This window comes from Oryctolagus cuniculus, chromosome 18, assembly GCF_051225735.1.
Source record: "Oryctolagus cuniculus isolate XC-2025 breed Fujian yellow rabbit chromosome 18, ASM5122573v1, whole genome shotgun sequence".
NCBI lineage: Eukaryota > Metazoa > Chordata > Mammalia > Lagomorpha > Leporidae > Oryctolagus > Oryctolagus cuniculus.
The window spans coordinates 59,010,741-59,016,740 of record NC_142884.1 but is presented as its reverse complement, the minus strand read 5'-3'; the positions used below and the strand labels follow the sequence as shown (position 1 = coordinate 59,016,740).

The window sequence follows — 6,000 nt, the reverse complement described above, 5'->3', positions numbered from 1 at the left end:
TGTGTGTGTGCTAGGCCCAAATATTAGCACATTTTCAAAGCTTCTCGGGTGATTTTACGCACCATTTTTATGTTCTATGCTATGTTGTGTTAGGCCTGGTTCCCTACCATGTCTGGCTAATGATTCCAGCAAGTCTCAAGGCTTGTATTTTTCTCTCCACTTGTGGATAAGGAGACTGAGGTTCAGAGTCTAAGGAAGTTTCCCAGGCTAGAAGGAGCTGAGCATCTGAAGCTTGCCTGGGCTGCAGAGCCTCTGTTCTAAACCACTGTCCTCAGGTGGGAAAAGGATGTGGGGTCACACAGGAAGTGGGGGCAGCACAGGTTGACTGAGGCTTTGCATAGGCGCCTGGACAGTTTGGTCAAGGTGATAGGGAGCCACTGAAGGGTTTGCAGCACAGGAGTGACCAGGAGACACCTGCATGGGAGGGATAAGCCTCTGTGGCAGCACCTGTGCCTACTTCTGAATCTGCCAGCCAGCGCAATGAAAGATAAGCTCAGCTCCTTGAGGAACTAACTTCACCGGTTCCTAAGTTTCCAAAGGAATTAAAAGATGGAGACTTGTATAGAGGGAGCTGGGGAATCTGACTGCTGTTTCCTGTCCCCTTGCCCGTGAGATGTGAGCCTGGTGAAGGCAGGAAGCGTCTTGCCCATCACGTCACCCCAGTGCTCAGCACAGGACCCAGCGCTGAGCAGAAGCACAGGAGCTCATCCTTTGGAAAGCGTGAGGTCTTTCTGCAGCCTCTTCCCAGCTGAATGGGCAGCTGGCAACACTCCTCTGCAGGTGGCTGGGGAGTTAACAGGTGCACGCGGGAGGCCCCCCCACCCCTTGCAGGGCGTTATTCTAGCCTGCTTCATTATTAAGCAGAAGGGATGGATCCAGACTGGATCCGGAAAACAGTCAAGGAAGTGAGTAAGGAGGTAAGAGCTCCTAGGAGGGCAGTCTAAAGTAAATATAGTCCCTTGATCTGGCCTAGGACAAGCTGGCCATGATGTATGAGGTGTGACGTCTGTGAGAAGTCTGGGAAAAAGGCCCTGCTCCTCACCTCCCTTCCCACCTGTTTCTCTCTTCTGCTTGCCCATAGCAAATATGGATCAAGGTCCTGCCATGCCCTAGGCGCTGTGTTAGGAGATGGGAGAGAGAAAGGGGATTGCAATGCATAATCTATGTCCTCAAAACACATATGGGAGAAGACAGAAAATTAGTAACCGTAGTAAAACATCAAGATGAGGTGGGATGGGAGGTCAGTGGGGCAAAGCAGAGAACACTTCTAACTTGGGTGTTTGAAGACAGCAACATGAAAGGAGAGGAAAACTTGAACTTGAACTTGAGGTGAAGGAGCGCTTGCATCAAAGCAGCAGGAATCATTAGGAATTCAGACTTTATCTGAGAAGACATCACCCGAATCCCGGTCCGCATATCGCTAGCTGTGTGATCGTGGTGGAATCACCTCACCTCTCTGAACCTACAGCCTCTTTCCCCTCTGTGAAGGTGGTTCAGCTTTTCTCCTGCATTGTAAGTCTCTCTCTGTCTCTGCTCGGTGATTCCTAGCAGCACTTGGACGTGTTGTAGTAACTCCCACTAAAAACCTTTCAGCCCTCTGAAACCACAACCCCACCAGAGAGCCTCCACGCCACTGCCTTCTTTCGGACAAGCTCCCCACGTGAGTTGTCTGAAGTCGTTCCTCAGCCTCTCTTCCCTGTCTCTCTTGCGCCTTCTCCAGTCATCCTACTGTGACTGCTTGGCTCAAGGTCGCCGGTGGCCTCCGTGATGACGGAGGTGCAGGAGTGAGAGACACAAATGGTCCTCCTTCCTCCTTGTGGCCCCCGGGGCGCCGCACTCTTGGTTTTCCTCCTTGCTCCCAGGGACGCCTCTGAATCCCTTGCTGATTTCGCTGCAGTCCCTGACCTTGGTTTAAGCATTGGACTGACCCAGAGCTCAGTTCTAAGACGTCTTGCTCAATTATTTTTTCTGATCTCATTCAATAACGTCTTGACATTTTCTCAACCTACGTCCTTGTTCCAAATGCTCTGCTGGATCCCAGAATCAGCCACCCAGCTGCTCCTGACATCTCCACTTGGAGGTCCACAGGCAGCCGAATCTCAGTGCACACCAAGCTCTCCACCCTCTCCACCTGCTCGACTCCTGCTGCACTTTCTCTCATCTCTGTTTCTGTCAATTCCATTTTCTTTTGTGCTGCTGAAGACAAAATCTTTGCCATCATCCCCGACTCTTCTGGGTTTCATACCTCGTATGAAAGCCACAGCCACTTTCATGGGCTCCACATTCGAAGTCCCTGCTGAGTGTGTCCCACCTCCCCTGTTCTTACCTTGGTCAAAGCCACCGTCATTACTCATCCGGGTTGTGAAATACTGACCCAGTAGCCAGGATGCTCCTTTCACAATGCCGCCCACCCTGAGCCCTCCAGGGATTTCCCAGTGCTCTTGGAGTACAAGCTAAAGTTGACTGTGCCTGCAAGGTTCCCAGCCCCTCTGTGCCTCTTCCATTCTGACTTCCTCACCCAGAGTCCCCTGTTTCTCTGTTCCAGTCATACTGGCTTCCTAGGCATTCCTCAAATCCACCATGGGTGTCCCCCACATCCACTTCAAGATCTTTGTATTTGCAGTAACCTGGGACTCTTTTTCTCCAGAAATCTGCAAGGTTTGCCGTATGGTCTGCTATATACCATGGACCAGTTGGGTTAAACAAAGATCAATTCCTCAGGTATGGAGGTCGGACAAGATGGAAACCAGGTGGGGTTTGTTTCTAGGGAGACTCCCTTCCTGGCTCGTGAACAACAACCTTCTTGCTGGATTCTCACATGGCCTTCTCTCCATCATGCATATATCTATGGAGATTCTCTAGTGTTGTCATCTTCTTCTTTTTTTTTTTTTTTTTTTTTTTTTTTTTTGACAGGCAGAGTGGACAGTGAGAGAAAGAGACAGAGAGAAAGGTCTTCCTTTTTTCTGTTGGTTCACCCCACAGTGGCCGCTGCGGCTGGTACACCATGCTGATCCGAAGCCAGGAGCCAGGTGCTTCTCCTGGTCTCCCATGCGGGTGCAGGGCCCAGGCACTTGGGCCATCCTCCACTGCACTCCCAGGCCACAGCAGAGAGCTGGACTGGAAGAGGAGCAACCGGGACAGAATCCGGCGCCCTGACCAGGACTAGAACCCGTGGTGCCGGCACCGCAGGTGGAGGATTAGCCTAGTGAGCCGTGGCGCCAGCCCTGTCATCTTCTTCTTAAAATATCACCAATCCTATTGGACCTGGGTCTTACTCTTATGGTCTTATTTGCCCGTAATTAACTTCCAAAGATACCACTTCCAAATATAGTGACATTGAGGGGGAGGGTTGGGTCTTCCCGATATGATTGGTGGAAGGTGGTGTAATTCGGTACATGACACTCACGCCTCGTTAGTGTTTAATAACTGTCTCTACTCTTGTTCCCCTTGTAAAAGAGACTCACGTCTTTTGTTCGCTGCCGTGTTGTCAGCGCACGTTCAAACGTGCTGACATGCTTGGTACTCTGCTTAGTAGTGGAGGTTTGTTTGCTTTGCTTTATGTACGCGGGTGCCGTTCTTCGTAACACTTACATCCTTCCTCACACACTTACTGACACTAAGTGCCATTACTTAGTAAGGACCTGGCACAGGACAGCGCTCAATGAGTGTTCTCGTTATTAGAAGGTGATGAGAAGGAAGGACTCTTTATAGGGAGAGGTCTCTGGATAGCGTGAGCCGGTTCATGAAGAGGGGACTGCAGCTGGCTTATGAGGAGCAGCAAAGATGTGTGTTAAGTTTGGGCAGTCTCTGCTATGTTGTGCGGGGAGTGTGTTGAGTGCCGTGCTCGGCCATCAGGATCTCGGAGGTTGTTGAAGCCATTTGATACCCTCCAGCAGGAGAGCATAGTGGTTAGAGCTGGGATTGGTTCGACTGGTCAGATTCAGTTTGATGGAATGTCTGTGGAAGGGTAAGACTTGGGGCAGAGCATCTCAAAGAGATGCCCACAAGTGAGTCAGTTTGATCAGTTGAATTTTCAGCATTATATAGTCTGCTATCCTCTGCATTTTATATTGTGTGTTCAAAATGTACGTTCAGGGGCAGGCATTTGGCTCAGGGCTTGACACCACTTGGAACACCTGCCTCTCAGCTCGGAGTGCCTGGGTTAAGTTCCGGTTTTGCTTCTGCTGCAGTTTCCTGCCAGTGCACACATCAGGAGCCAGAGATGACGGCTCCTGTGCTCGGATCCCTGACAGCACGTGGGAGACCCAGGTGGCGTTGTGAGCCCCTGGCTTTGGCCTGTCCCAGCAGTGGCTGTTGTTGAAGTTTGAGGGGTAGTGAACCAGCAAATGGAAGATTCTCTCTCTCTCTCGTTGCCTTCCAAACAAAAATAAATAAATAAATTTTAAATAATGTACATGTTTTCACTTAAAAGCAGATCCTTTCTCATATGATCCATGGAACTGACAACTTACTGAGGACATGAATTAGTGGACTTCTTGAATTTTCTCCCTCACTCTTCTGACGTTGTCTGCCTCGTTGTTGTGATCCTTGGAATGAACCCTCTCTTATGAACTACTGAATGTTCTCAGAAACCCAGAGATTTCTCTTTCTCTGGAAAAGAAGGTCTGTTTGCCCATCACTGGGGGAAGAAGGATTCTTTGTGTGGGTCCTTGTTCAAACACTCGGTCCAAGAAAAATGAGAGCTGCTGCGTTCCTTAGAGTTGATTTTGACTTGCAAGGGGACCTGGACTCTGTGTAGGGGATGGGATTGGTAACATTTCCTCATGGGGGCCATGGTGGTGGCTTTCCCAGGATAGTGGAGGTGATCTGGGGACTACTCTCCTGAGTACCCTTTGAGTCACAGTCACCTGCAAAGCTTGGAAAAGATGCAAATTCCTGGGCCTTGAACATGAATTTTCAATCTGGAGAATTTTTTTTTTTTTGCAGAAATATCACTTAATTCTTGGCTTGTCCATGATACTGTTGCCTGTATTACTTAGATATTATTTATTTTATTGAAATATATGTGTGTATGTATATATATAGTAATTATGTATTTATTGATCATTTCAAAAGAAAAACTTGAAAAGTGGAGAATTAAGTCTTTTGAAACATCAAACACTTGCCATCCTATTTCATCACTCCATAGATGAAATTGCAGTTTTACATTTCTTTTTTTAAGTTTTTATTAGGACAATAAAATCATATTGCAGAAAGCTGGGAAAACAGGTAGAAATGTCTAATTTCTCCAATTTGATGCAGCAACTATTTTCCCATTGATATGGTCCCTTTGGGTCCCTGTTCAGAAGTATTTGACAATGTGTGCTGTGTCAGTGTTCTGGTTTGCAGCATTCAGTGTGATGCATAGGCAGAGAGACACTGAGCTGCTCTGGGCTCCTTCCTCCTGAGACAGGACTCATGGAGTGGCCCCCACACAACAGCCCCATCCCAGGGAACTTAAGGCCGCCCGAGACATGAGGTGCAGAATAACCCGAGACCACGGCCCTGCTTACCAGCATTGCCAGCATCCCCCAAGCTGGTGCACCCAGTGTTTCTTGAGCCAGACTGTGTTTATTAACACCTCCTATGTGGAGCTGCCTTGAGGCATCCAGGTCGGCTGGGGGAGACAGACACATGCACAGCAATTGGAGCACTCCGAAACGCGGGCTGCACTAGAGAGCAGTGAAGGAGGAAGCCCGGTCCTTGGCTGATCAGGGGACCTGATGGGTGTAAGTGAGGGACCATCTGGGAGACTTGCAGTCTCTGTTCATAGCCCAGGCTTGCTCCCAGTGGAGCCAGCGGACTTCGAAAGCAATGCAAATGCTGAAATACCAATGTTTGCAAGACATGTTGGGCAGTATCCTCAATCTGCACAGGGTGGCATTTTCTCCCCTTTTAAGCTTTTTTTTTTTTTTTTTTTGTATTTTTGTCGGTATTCTAAAATATGTAAAAGATACCAAAAGAAGACAAGGCAGCAAACACACACATGCACACCAGACA

At 48.7% G+C, this 6,000-nt stretch overlaps 1 long non-coding RNA gene across 2 annotated transcripts in view; it reads left to right on the top strand.

The window, feature by feature from the left end:
* Positions 1-544: 544 nt before the first annotated feature.
* The window catches only part of LOC100340747 (uncharacterized), an 86,627-nt gene continuing 81,171 nt past the window's right edge, over positions 545-6,000 (top strand). For both annotated transcript variants that reach the window (XR_016224571.1, XR_016224570.1), the window contains exon 1: positions 545-917. This is a non-coding gene — a long non-coding RNA (uncharacterized LOC100340747). The remainder of the gene's footprint in view (positions 918-6,000) is intronic.